This window comes from Sinohyriopsis cumingii, chromosome 7, assembly GCF_028554795.1.
Source record: "Sinohyriopsis cumingii isolate HCF-2022 chromosome 7, ASM2855479v2, whole genome shotgun sequence".
Lineage (NCBI taxonomy): Eukaryota > Metazoa > Mollusca > Bivalvia > Unionida > Unionidae > Sinohyriopsis > Sinohyriopsis cumingii.
Genome location: NC_142967.1, coordinates 120240343 through 120254347, shown reverse-complemented (window position 1 = coordinate 120254347; position 14005 = coordinate 120240343).

Here is a 14005-nt window from a genome sequence, read left to right as displayed (position 1 = left end):
CGCGGACTTCCTTCAGATGCAGCCTCGTATTCACTTAACGGAGTTAGGTCAGGATCTATTGCTCTTCGCCGTGAAGGATATTGTTGTCGTTCTGTGTGTTGCAACGGTGATTTTTCTTCTTGAGGTTGCGATGGTGGAATTTCAAGTTTACGTATAGCATCTACAAGTCTATCGTATTTTGTATCGTCCCTGCTGATTTGTTTTTTATTTTCACGTATACGATACGAATATTTGATAAAATTATCATCTGTCATAGAACCGTGTTCTGGGTTTAAAGACACATCTCTTCTAATCAATCCTAACAGTATTGTCTCAGGTAATTTCTCTTCTGGTACATTTTTAAGAAGTTCAATATAATCCGGCGTAAATCTTTTGGCGGGGTCAGTAATTCTCCCTGTTACTCGCTTACCAGCAGGTACTGACACAACAACTTCATCGGGTGGAGGCGGGGGTTTAAGTCCAGCTGAAATATCCTGTAAAATTTTCCTTTGCTCTATTAAAGCCTCTTTGGTAACAGCTGCGGATTTTTCAGTAGCTTTGGTCACGGGTTTAAATAATTCCTCCGTAGTCTCTGCAAAGCCTTCCCGTGCTTGCTGTCTTAGTTGTAATTTTTGTCTGACACTATCACGGACAGGAAGAAATTTCTGAATTGCTTCGAGACGTTCTCGAGCTAATCTAGTCGTATGTGCTTCTCCAATATTTGCCATTATTTATTTGTCAATGATTTAATTCCGCTAACATAAAAATGTTTTTCCTTGGAAACTCATTTCCCAGAGCAGCAGAGGGGATGGACCCGACCCATGGATTTTTCAATAACGACCCCGCCACGGAAACTGTTTCAGATTTATTGAAGTAACCCAAGTTGTCAGTGCAAACTCAACGAGTTTGTCCCTGGAAACTCTTCGAGTTTTCGGGGGACATTTTTTTTTGTCCTGTATTCTGAATAGAAGGGTTTATTTCGTCGAAATAAGCCCTCTATCGAGGAATAGTTTCCTGGAGGGGTTTATTGTGCAAAAAGTTTCGGTCTGTACAGCCCCTCTGCTGCTACTGTAATATACATCTAACAGCTAAATACAGATTACCAGCGCGTCATTTCTATAATGTACACCTACCACCTAAATATAGAGGACTAGCGCCTGAATTAGTTTTAAATTAAATTATAAATATCCAAGGTATATACCACGATTTACGTATAACCCAATTTGGACAATATTCGTGTATGTTTATAGAGGTTGTGGGAAAAAATAAACCTTAACAAGCCAGTATTATACCAACAGGAGGAAAAAAAATATTTCACTTTAAACATGTTTTTAGGTGGTTGGTTTGAAAAGGATGGAGGAAAGATTCGCATAAAGATGTTGTTGTTGTTGTTATTGTTGTAGGGTTTAACGTCATTTTTTCAGCACACGATAGGCTATGCATGGTGGCCAGTATTAATGGTGGAGGAAGAACCATGGAAAACCCCTGAAAGAACCACCGACCCGCGAGAAGCTACTGGCAAGCGTTCTGACATACCCACTTGGCCGTCGCATAAAGTATTTCAGACAGATTGTTAGTTTTTTTCTTTACGGGCTAATCTTTAGAGTAACTCGCATAGGTTCAAAATAATGATAAATTATCAGAAACAAACGGTGATTTAAAACATTATATTGCTCTAGAACTGGTAGTATGCAATCAAAGTATTTAGAAGAGACACATATCCAAATATGGATTAATTTGAAATACTTAAGGAGACTAATTTACCTGGCATTATAATTTTAATAATTTTTTTTTTTACAAGATCTTGAACTGGCTAGCATGATTGCAAATATGTTAAAAGCATTAAGAAACATTTCAATACAAAACTCTCCTTGATGATTACTATGACTACATTAAAAAGTATACACTAATGGCGTGCAATACGTTTTAGAAGTGTGCATAAATAGCTACAATCTTGATTTTACACATTATTTTGGCGATCCGGGACTAGGATATGATACTAGTGAGAACAACATAAGGTGTGGAATTAAAGTTCCAAATAAATTAATATATGTTTACAAGCACTGAATTAGGAAGAAGAGAATGGATAAGAATGATTTTAAACCGATACATAAAGGCTAACCATGAATTTTACTAGAGAGATGAAAATACAATGGATGATGGAGATTATAACTTGCTTGTAAAATATTGTATTGCTTATTCAAAGCGATAAATGGTTTGCTATTCTACCAGCCAAGCCTTTAAATAGCTTTTGAAAGTCAAATGACCAACAGATACACAGTATTTGAGGATTATATAATGCATTCGAAAGCTGCCAATTAATCTTGTGGAGTTTTAGAATAAGTTATACGAATTGCTAATGAATTTGGTGGAAATTTGGTTTCTGATATAGATGTTTCAGTACATTATCAATATTATTTTCGGTATTATCTATTATCACCTGAAGGATTCCGGTCAGATTTGATTGAATTTTCTCCGCTGAAAAAGAAATTAATAAACGAAAAGAAAGGAACAAACACGTTTCGTTCGATAAATTGGTTTGTACACTCAAAATTAAAATTAAAAATAGCATGTATAGTTTCATTTTATTAACAGACTTGTTTATATATATATATATATATATATATATATATATATATATATATATATATATATATATATATATATATATATAATACCAGCTTAATGCAAAAAGCAAACAATGATTTTGATTCTTTACACTAATGAATAATGCATACTATGGAAAACAAATGGAAACTCATAGAAAGAGATCTAATGCATTAATAAGCACGGACGAACCAAATACCTTCACTACAAATTGTTCGAAGAAAAGAACTATAGTAAATGAAAATATAACATTAGTTAATATAAAAAACAAATCAATGAAGCTATCAAAACACATTTTTGGTGGATTTACACATAAAATATACAAGTTATTGATTTTTCTATTAAAGTACGATAACGAAACATTTGTAATGATTAAATAAAATTTGTAATGACAAAAACAGGTTCTAAATGTATTCATGTGGAAACAGATACTTTATAATGATATTCATTTTTTTATCTACAAAAAGACAACGTATTTGGCATCCGATATTTAACCGAAATAAAAATCCACCCGGAGTTTGTCATGATGAAATAAATGGAATATCATTGCAAGAATTTTGTGGATTAAAACGTAAAAATATGTTCGTTTAGAAGGGATGATAAAGAGTATTGCGTTTGCAACGGTATTAAAAACGATTGGTTAAAGAAGGATTTAAAGCTGAAAATGTATCATGTTTGTCTTTCTAATGTATTGCAGTTAGACAGGATATAAATTTAATAAGATCTGATCGTTATGATTTGTGTAATAAAACGATTTTATGATCGTTATGATTTGTGTAATAAAATGATTTTATGATCGTTATGATTTGTGTAATAAAACGATTTTATGATCGTTATGAGTTGAGTAATAAAACTATTATATGATTGCTATGAGTTGTGTAATAAAACGATTATATGATTGTTATGAGTTGTGTAATAAAACGATTATATGATTGTTATGAGTTGTGTAATAAAACGATTATGTGATTGTTATGAATTGTGTAATAAAACGATTATATGATTGTTATGAGTTGTGTAATAAAACGATTATATGATTGTTACGAGTTGTGTTTTAAAACGATTATGTGATCGTTATGATTTGTGTAATAAAACGATTATGTGATTGTTATGAGTTGTGTAAAAACACGATTATATGATTGCTATGAGTTGTGTAATAAAACGATTATATGATTGTTATGAGTTGTGTAATAAAACGATTATATGATTATATGATTTTTATGAGTTTTGTAATAAAACGATTATGTGATTGTTATGAGTTGTGTAATAAAACGATTATATGATCGTTATAATTTGTGTAATAAAACGATTATATGATCGTTATGATTTGTGTAATAAAACGATTATGTGATTGTTATGAGTTGTGTAATAACACGATTATATGATTGCTATGAGTTGTGTAATAAAACGATTATATGATTGTTATGGGTGGTGTAATAAAACGATTATATGATTGTTATGAGTTTTGTAATAAAACGATTATGTGATTGTTATGAGTTGTGTAATAAAACGATTATGTGATTGTTATGAGTTGTGTAATAAAACGATTATATGATTGCTATGAGTTGTGTAATAAAACTATTTTATGACTGCTATGAGTTATGTAATAAAACTATTATATAATTGTTATGAGTTGTGTAATAAAACGATTATATGATTGCTATGAGTTGTGTAATAAAACGATTATATGATTGTTATGAGTTGTGTAATAAAACGATTATATGATTGCTATGAGTTGTGTAATAAAACGATTATATGATTGCTATGAGTTGTGTAACAAAACGATTATATGATTGTTATGAGTTGTGTAAGAAAACGATTATATGATTGTTATGAGTTGTGTAATAAAACGATTATATGATCGTTATGATTTGTATAATAAAACGATTATGTGATTGTTATGAGTTGTGTAATAAAACGATTATGTGATTGTTAAGAGTTGTGTAATAAAACGATTATATGATTGTTATGAGTTGTGTAATAAAACGACTATATGATTGCTGTGAATATCTATATTTTTTGTAATTCTTGGTACAAGATATGTATACTATTTGTAATTTTTGTTCATGTCTAAATTGCAATGATCATCTACAATCAAGCTATTATAGAGCTAATTTTTGTACACAGGTGTAACATTCTATTTTAAGATACTAAGAGCGTATATTGCGTAGGATCTATCAAATATATTTACGTAGATGTTTACAATCATTAATGATAATACTAAAGCCTGGTGACAAGTTTGAGGTAAGTTCTCATTGGCTGGTGGGATCAGGTGAGTTATTAGAAGAGTTAAATTGTTTCCCATTGGAATGGTAGGTCACGCGAGTAGATATCGTGAAATATTAGATTGAGTAGAAAGGTCTGTCAGGTGGCGTATATTGCAATACATATTTGAAATAGTTACTTGGAGATTTATAGAGATAACTGAGAAATTACTTCATTCCTATTTCGGATTCCTATTTTGGATTATTATTTCTTATATTCTTGTTGTAACAACAGTCTTCAAACTATTTAATGTTGTGGTTAGGTAACATTTGAGAGGAAACATTTTGTTTGGATTATTCATCGCAACTACAAAGTACTCATTATTCTAGAACGATTGTGAAATTATTCAAAGGAGTTCTGGACAATGCCGTTTTGATTAATTAGAACTGATGTCAGACCGGAACATTCGAGGATTTGAAATTCATTCTGGACACTCCATTCTTTTGGACTTGAATATACCTTTTAGGATTGTTTTAGATTCAATTCACAATACTATAATTTCCTTTTAAGTTTTCCTTTTTTAACTTTGATAATTAAATTATTTGTCAAGTATTACAGAACGTGATCGTTTTGATTCTTTATGTTACCGAGTTTATGACTAAAGAATCGTATCATGATGAACAACGTTACTCCATTCTATTTGTGAACATTTATCTACACAGTTATGGTACAGTGTCTACAACTAAATGCTTGTCTGGGTAGGTTTGTTGCCTTATCTCTAAATGCCTGTCTAGTTAAATTTGTTGCTTTACCTCTAAATGTTTGTCTAGTTAAATGTGTTGCCTTACCTCTAAATGCATGTCTAGTTAAATTTGTTGCCTTACCTCTAAATTCTTGTCTAGTTAAATGTGTTGCCGTACCTCTAAATGCTTGTCTATTTAAATTTGTTGCCTTACCTCTAAATGCTTGTCAGGTTAAATTTGTTGCTTTACCTCTAAATGTTTGTCTAGTTAAATTTGTTGTATTACCTCTAAATGCCTGTCTAGTTAAATTTGTTGCCTTACCTCTAAATGCTTGTCTAGTTTAATGTGTTGCCGTACCTCTAAATGCTTGTCTAGTTAAATTTGTTCTCTTACCACTAAATGCAAGTCTAGTCAAAGTTGTTGTTTTACCACTAAATGCTTGTTCAGTTAAGTTTGTTGCCTTATCCTAATAAAGTGAAACAATTTCTATTAAAAGGAATTGATTGTTTATGGTTTTAGGATTGTTATATCTTATTTGTATAAACTCATTTACTAACGTGTTTGCTTTGAACCCTCTCCCCCAAATATATATTTAATACATTAATTAATATTGTACATTTTTAAATTTAAAGTGAGGAGAGTGAAGAACTTTTACTATAACAATAAAAGTAGATTCTTTTGAATACTTACTTTTCATCAGAAACACAACTGTGTACATCTTTTCTGTTTATCTACATGTATATTCCTTGTTGAACAATTTACAATTTTGCACTTTTCCGGGTAATTTATTAGCATATTGTGCGGGCTTCATAGATCTAGCCATAAACAATTGTTTTATGTATACATTGGTCATTAATATTACTAAAATCTGCATGATATTTGTCACAGAAATATTTCTTTGTTACATTCAGCTGCTACTTCATTGTATAACCATGTGAATAAAATATATTTTTTAAATCTTCTGGAGTAATCATAATTTTATCTACATTTGAATTTCGATACATCTCATGATTAGTCTTTGAGTTTTCGTGTACATATTATCAATACTTCTGTTAAATTCCGACTTTTTGTGTACATATTATTAATACTTCTTTTAAACTCATTGGTTAATCACGTATGACACTTGTGTACATATTATCAATACTTCTTTTAAACTCCGAGGTTTTGTGTAATATTATTAATACTTCTTGTAAACTCCGAGTTTTTGTGTACATATTATCAATACTTCTGTTAAATTCCGAGTTTTTGTGTACATATTATCAATACTTCTGTTAAATTCCGAGTTTTTGTGTACATATTATCAATACTTCTGTAAAATTCCGAGTTTTCGTGTACATATTATCAATACTTCTGTTAAACTCCGAGTTTTCGTGTACATATTATCAATACTTCTGTTAAATTCCGAGTTTTTGTGTACATATTATCAATACTTCTGTTAAATTCCGAGTTTTTGTGTACATATTATCAATACTTCTTTTAAACTTCGAGTTTTTGTGAACATATTATCAATACTTCTTTTAAACTCATTGGTTAATCACGTATGACACTTGTATACATATTATCAATACTTCTTTTAAACTCATTGGTTAATCACGTATGACACTTGTGTACATATTATTAATACTTCTTTTAAACTCCAAGTTTTCGTGTACATATTATCAATACTTCTTTTAAACTCATTGGTTAATCACGTATGACACTTGTGTAATATTATTAATACTTCTTTTAAACTCATTGGTTAATCACGTATGACACTTGTGTAATATTATTAATACTTCTTGTAAACTCCAAGTTTTTATGTACATACTATCAATACTTCTTGTAAACTCCGAGTTTTCGTGTACATATTATCAATACTTCTTTTAAATTCCGAGTTTTTGTGTACATATTATCAATACTTCTGTTAAATTCCGAGTTTTTGTGTACATATTATCAATACTTCTGTTCAACTCCGAGTTTTCGTGTACATATTATCAATACTTCTGTTAAATTCCGAGTTTTTGTATACATATTATCAATGCTTCTTTTAAACTTCGAGTTTCCGTGTACATATTATCAGTACTTCTTTTAAACTCATTGGTTAATCACGTATGACACTTGTGTACATATTATCAATACTTCTTTTAAACTCATTGGTTAATCACGTATGACACTTGTGTACATATTATCAATACTTCTTTTAAACTCATTGGTTAATCACGTATGACACTTATGTACATATTATCAATACTTCTTTCAAACTCATTGGTTAATCACGTATGACACTTGTGTACATATTATTAATACTTCTTTTAAACTCCAAGTTTTCGTGTACATATTATCAATACTTCTTTTAAACTCATTGGTTAATCACGTATGACACTTGTGTAATATTATTAATACTTCTTTTAAACTCATTGGTTAATCACGTATGACACTTGTGTAATATTATTAATACTTCTTGTAAACTCCAAGTTTTTATGTACATACTATCAATACTTCTTGTAAACTCCGAGTTTTCGTGTACATATTATCAATACTTCTTTTAAATTCCGAGTTTTTGTGTACATATTATCAATACTTCTGTTAAATTCCGAGTTTTTGTGTACATATTATCAATACTTCTGTTCAACTCCGAGTTTTCGTGTACATATTATCAATACTTCTGTTAAATTCCGAGTTTTTGTATACATATTATCAATGCTTCTTTTAAACTTCGAGTTTCTGTGTACATATTATCAGTACTTCTTTTAAACTCATTGGTTAATCACGTATGACACTTGTGTACATATTATCAATACTTCTTTTAAACTCATTGGTTAATCACGTATGACACTTGTGTACATATTATCAATACTTCTTTTAAACTCATTGGTTAATCACGTATGACACTTGTGTACATATTATTAATACTTCTTTTAAACTCCAAGTTTTCGTGTACATATTATCAATACTTCTTTTAAACTCATTGGTTAATCACGTATGACACTTGTGTACATATTATCAATACTTCTTTTAAACTCATTGGTTAATCACGTATGACACTTGTGTAATATTATTAATACTTCTTGTAAACTCCAAGTTTTCGTGTACATATTATCAATACTTCTTTTAAACTCATTGGTTAATCACGTATGACACTTGTGTACATATTATCAATACTTCTTTTAAACTCATTGGTTAATCACGTATGACACTTGTGTAATATTATTAATACTTCTTGTAAACTCTGAGTTTTTGTGTACATATTATCAATACTTCTGTTAAATTCCGAATTTTTGTGTACATATTAACAATACTTCTTTTAAACTCCGACTTTTTGTGTACATATTATTAATACTTCTTTTAAACTCATTGATTAATCACGTATGACACTTGTGTAATATTATTAATACATCTTGTAAACTCCGAGTTTTTGTGTACATATTATCAATACTTCTGTTAAATTCCGAGTTTTCGTGTACATATTATCAATACTTCTGTTAAATTCCGAGTTTTTGTGTACATATTATCAATACTTCTGTTAAATTCCGAGTTTTTGTGTACATATTATCAATACTTCTGTTAAAATCCGAGTTTTTGTGTACATATTATCAATACTTCTGTTAAATTCCGAGTTTTTGTGTACATATTATCAATACTTCTGTTAAATTCCGAGTTTTTGTGTACATATTTTCAATACTTCTTTTAAACCCCGAGTTTTTGTGTACATATTATCAATACTTCTGTTAAATTCCGAGTTTTTGTGTACATATTATCAATACTTCTGTTAAACTCCGAGTTCTCGTGCACATATTATCAATACTTCTTTTAAATTCCGAGTTTTTGTGTACATATTATCAATACTTCTGTTAAACTCCGAGTTTTCGTGTACATATTATCAATACTTCTGTTAAATTCCAAGTTTTTGTGTACATATTATCAATACTTCTGTTCAACTCCGAGTTTTCGTGTACATATTATCAATACTTCTGTTAAATTCCGAGTTTTTGTGTACATATTATCAATACTTCTTTTAAACTTCGAGTTTCTGTGTACATATTATCAGTACTTCTTTTAAACTCATTGGTTAATCACGTATGACATTTGTGTACATATTATCAATACTTCTTTTAAACTCATTGGTTAATCACGTATGACACTTGTGTACATATTATCAATACTTCTTTTAAACTCATTGGTTAATCACGTATGACACTTGTGTACATATTATTAATACTTCTTTTAAACTCCAAGTTTTCGTGTACATATTATCAATACTTCTTTTAAACTCATTGGTTAATCACGTATGACACTTGTGTAATATTATTAATACTTCTTTTAAACTCCAAGTTTTCGTGTACATATTATCAATACTTCTTTTAAACTCATTGGTTAATCACGTATGACACTTGTGTACATATTATCAATACTTCTTTTAAACTCATTGGTTAATCACGTATGACACTTGTGTAATATTATTAATACTTCTTGTAAACTCTGAGTTTTTGTGTACATATTATCAATACTTCTGTTAAATTCCGAATTTTTGTGTACATATTAACAATACTTCTTTTAAACTCCGACTTTTTGTGTACATATTATTAATACTTCTTTTAAACTCATTGGTTAATCACGTATGACACTTGTGTAATATTATTAATACATCATGTAAACTCCGAGTTTTTGTGTACATATTATCAATACTTCTGTTAAATTCCGAGTTTTCGTGTACATATTATCAATACTTCTGTTAAATTCCGAGTTTTTGTGTACATATTATCAATACTTCTGTTAAATTCCGAGTTTTTGTGTACATATTATCAATACTTCTGTTAAATTCCGAGTTTTTGTGTACATATTATCAATACTTCTGTTAAATTCCGAGTTTTTGTGTACATATTATCAATACTTCTGTTAAATTCCGAGTTTTTGTGTACATATTTTCAATACTTCTTTTAAACTTCGAGTTTTTGTGTACATATTATCAATACTTCTTTTAAACTCATTGGTTAATCACGTATGACACTTGTGTAATATTATTAATACTTCTTGTAAACTCCAAGTTTTTATGTACATACTATCAATACTTCTTTTAAACTCCGAGTTTTTGTGTACATATTATCAATACTTCTGTTAAATTCCGAGTTTTTGTGCACACATTATCAATACTTCTGTTAAATTCCGAGTTTTTGTGTACATATTATCAATACTTCTGTTGAATTCCGAGTTTTTGTGTACATATTTTCAATACTTCTTTTAAACTCATTGGTTAATCACGTATGACACTTGTGTAATATTATTAATACTTCTTGTAAACTCCAAGTTTTTGTGTACAAACTATCAATACTTCTGTTAAATTCCGAGTTTTTGTGTACATATTATCAATACTTCTGTTAAATTCCGAGTTTTTGTGTACATATTATCAATACTTCTGTTAAATTCCGAGTTTTTGTGTACATATTTTCAATACTTCTTTTAAACTCCGAGTTTTTGTGTACATATTATCAATACTTCTTTTAAACTCATTGGTTAATCACGTATGACACTTGTGTAATATTATTAATACTTCTTGTAAACTCCAAGTTTTTGTGTACATACTATCAATACTTCTTTTAAACTCCGAGTTTTTGTGTACATATTATCAATACTTCTGTTAAATTCCGAGTTTTTGTGTACATATTATCAATACTTCTGTTAAATTCCGAGTTTTTGTGTACATATTATCAATACTTCTGTTAAAATCCGAGTTTTTGTGTACATATTATCAATACTTCTGTTAAATACCGAGTTTTTGTGTACATATTATCAATACTTCTGTTAAATTCCGAGTTTTTGTGTACATATTATCAATACTTCTGTTAAATTCCGAGCTTTTGTGTACATATTATCAATACTTCTGTTAAATTCCGAGTTTTTGTGTACATATTATCAATACTTCTGTTAAATTCCGAGTTTTTGTGTACATATTATCAATACTTCTGTTAAATTCCGAGTTTTTGTGTACATATTATCAATACTTCTGTTAAATTCCGAGTTTTTGTGTACATATTATCAATACTTCTGTTAAATTCCGAGTTTTTGTGTACATATTATCAATACTTCTGTTAAATTCCGAGCTTTTGTGTACATATTATCAATACTTCTGTTAAATTCCGAGTTTTTGTGTACATATTATCAATTTCTTCTGTTTAATTCCGAGCTTTTGTGTACATATTATCAATACTTCTGTTAAATTCCGAGTTTTTGTTTACATATTATCAATACTTCTGTTAAATTCCGAGTTTTCGTGTACATATTATCAATACTTCTGTTAAATTCCGAGTTTTCGTGTACATATTATCAATACTTCTGTTAAATTCCGAGTTTTTGTGTACATATTATCAATGCTTCTGTTAAATTCCGAGTTTTTGTGTACATATTATCAATACTTCTGTTAAATTCCGAGTTTTTGTGTACATATTATCAATACTTCTGTTAAATTCCGAGTTTTTGTGTACATATTATCAATACTTCTGTTAAATTCCGAGTTTTTGTGTACATATTATCAATACTTCTGTTAAATTCCGAGTTTTTGTGTACATATTTTCAATACTTCTTTTAAACTCCGAGTTTTTGTGTACATATTATCAATACTTCTTTTAAACTCATTGGTTAATCACGTATGACACTTGTTTAATATTATTAATACTTCTTGTAAACTCCAAGTTTTTATGTACATACTATCAATACTTCTTTTAAACTCCGAGTTTTTGTGTACATATTATCAATACTTCTGTTAAATTCCGAGTTTTTGTGTACACATTATCAATACTTCTGTTAAATTCCGAGTTTTTGTGTACATATTATCAATACTTCTGTTAAATTCCGAGTTTTTGTGTACATATCATCAATGCTTCTGTTAAATTCCGAGTTTTTGTGTACATATTTTCAATACTTCTTTTAAACTCATTGGTTAATCACATATGACACTTGTGTAATATTATTAATACTTCTTGTAAACTCCAAGTGTTTGTGTACATACTATCAATACTTCTGTTAAATTCCGAGTTTTTGTGTACATATTATCAATACTTCTGTTAAATTCCGAGTTTTTGTGTACATATTATCAATACTTCTGTTAAATTCCGAGTTTTTGTGTACATATTTTCAATACTTCTTTCAAACTCCGAGTTTTTGTGTACATATTATCAATACTTCTTTTAAACTCATTGGTTAATCACGTATGACACTTGTGTAATATTATTAATACTTCTTGTAAACTCCAAGTTTTTATGTACATACTATCAATACTTCTTTTAAACTCCGAGTTGTTGTGTACATATTATCAATACTTCTGTTAAATTCCGAGTTTTTGTGTACATATTATCAATACTTCTGTTAAATTCCGAGTTTTTGTGTACATATTATCAATACTTCTGTTAAATTCCGAGTTTTTGTGTACATATTATCAATACTTCTGTTAAATTCCGAGTTTTTGTGTACATATTATCAATACTTCTGTTAAATTCCGAGTTTTTGTGTACATATTATCAATACTTCTGTTAAATTCCGAGTTTTTGTGTACATATTTTCAATACTTCTTTTAAACTCCGAGTTTTTGTGTACATATTATCAATACTTCTTTTAAACTCATTGGTTAATCACGTATGACACTTGTTTAATATTATTAATACTTCTTGTAAACTCCAAGTTTTTATGTACATACTATCAATACTTCTTTTAAACTCCGAGTTTTTGTGTACATATTATCAATACTTCTGTTAAATTCCGAGTTTTTGTGTACACATTATCAATACTTCTGTTAAATTCCGAGTTTTTGTGTACATATTATCAATACTTCTGTTAAATTCCGAGTTTTTGTGTACATATCATCAATACTTCTGTTAAATTCCGAGTTTTTGTGTACATATTTTCAATACTTCTTTTAAACTCATTGGTTAATCACATATGACACTTGTGTAATATTATTAATACTTCTTGTAAACTCCAAGTGTTTGTGTACATACTATCAATACTTCTGTTAAATTCCGAGTTTTTGTGTACATATTATCAATACTTCTGTTAAATTCCGAGTTTTTGTGTACATATTATCAATACTTCTGTTAAATTCCGAGTTTTTGTGTACATATTTTCAATACTTCTTTCAAACTCCGAGTTTTTGTGTACATATTATCAATACTTCTTTTAAACTCATTGGTTAATCACGTATGACACTTGTGTAATATTATTAATACTTCTTGTAAACTCCAAGTTTTTATGTACATACTATCAATACTTCTTTTAAACTCCGAGTTGTTGTGTACATATTATCAATACTTCTGTTAAATTCCGAGTTTTTGTGTACATATTATCAATACTTCTGTTAAATTCCGAGTTTTTGTGTACATATTATCAATACTTCTGTTAAACTCCGAGTTTTCGTGTACATATTATCAATACTTCTGTTAAATTCCGAGTTTTTGTGTACATATTATCAATACTTCTGTTAAATTCCGAGTTTTCGTGTACATATT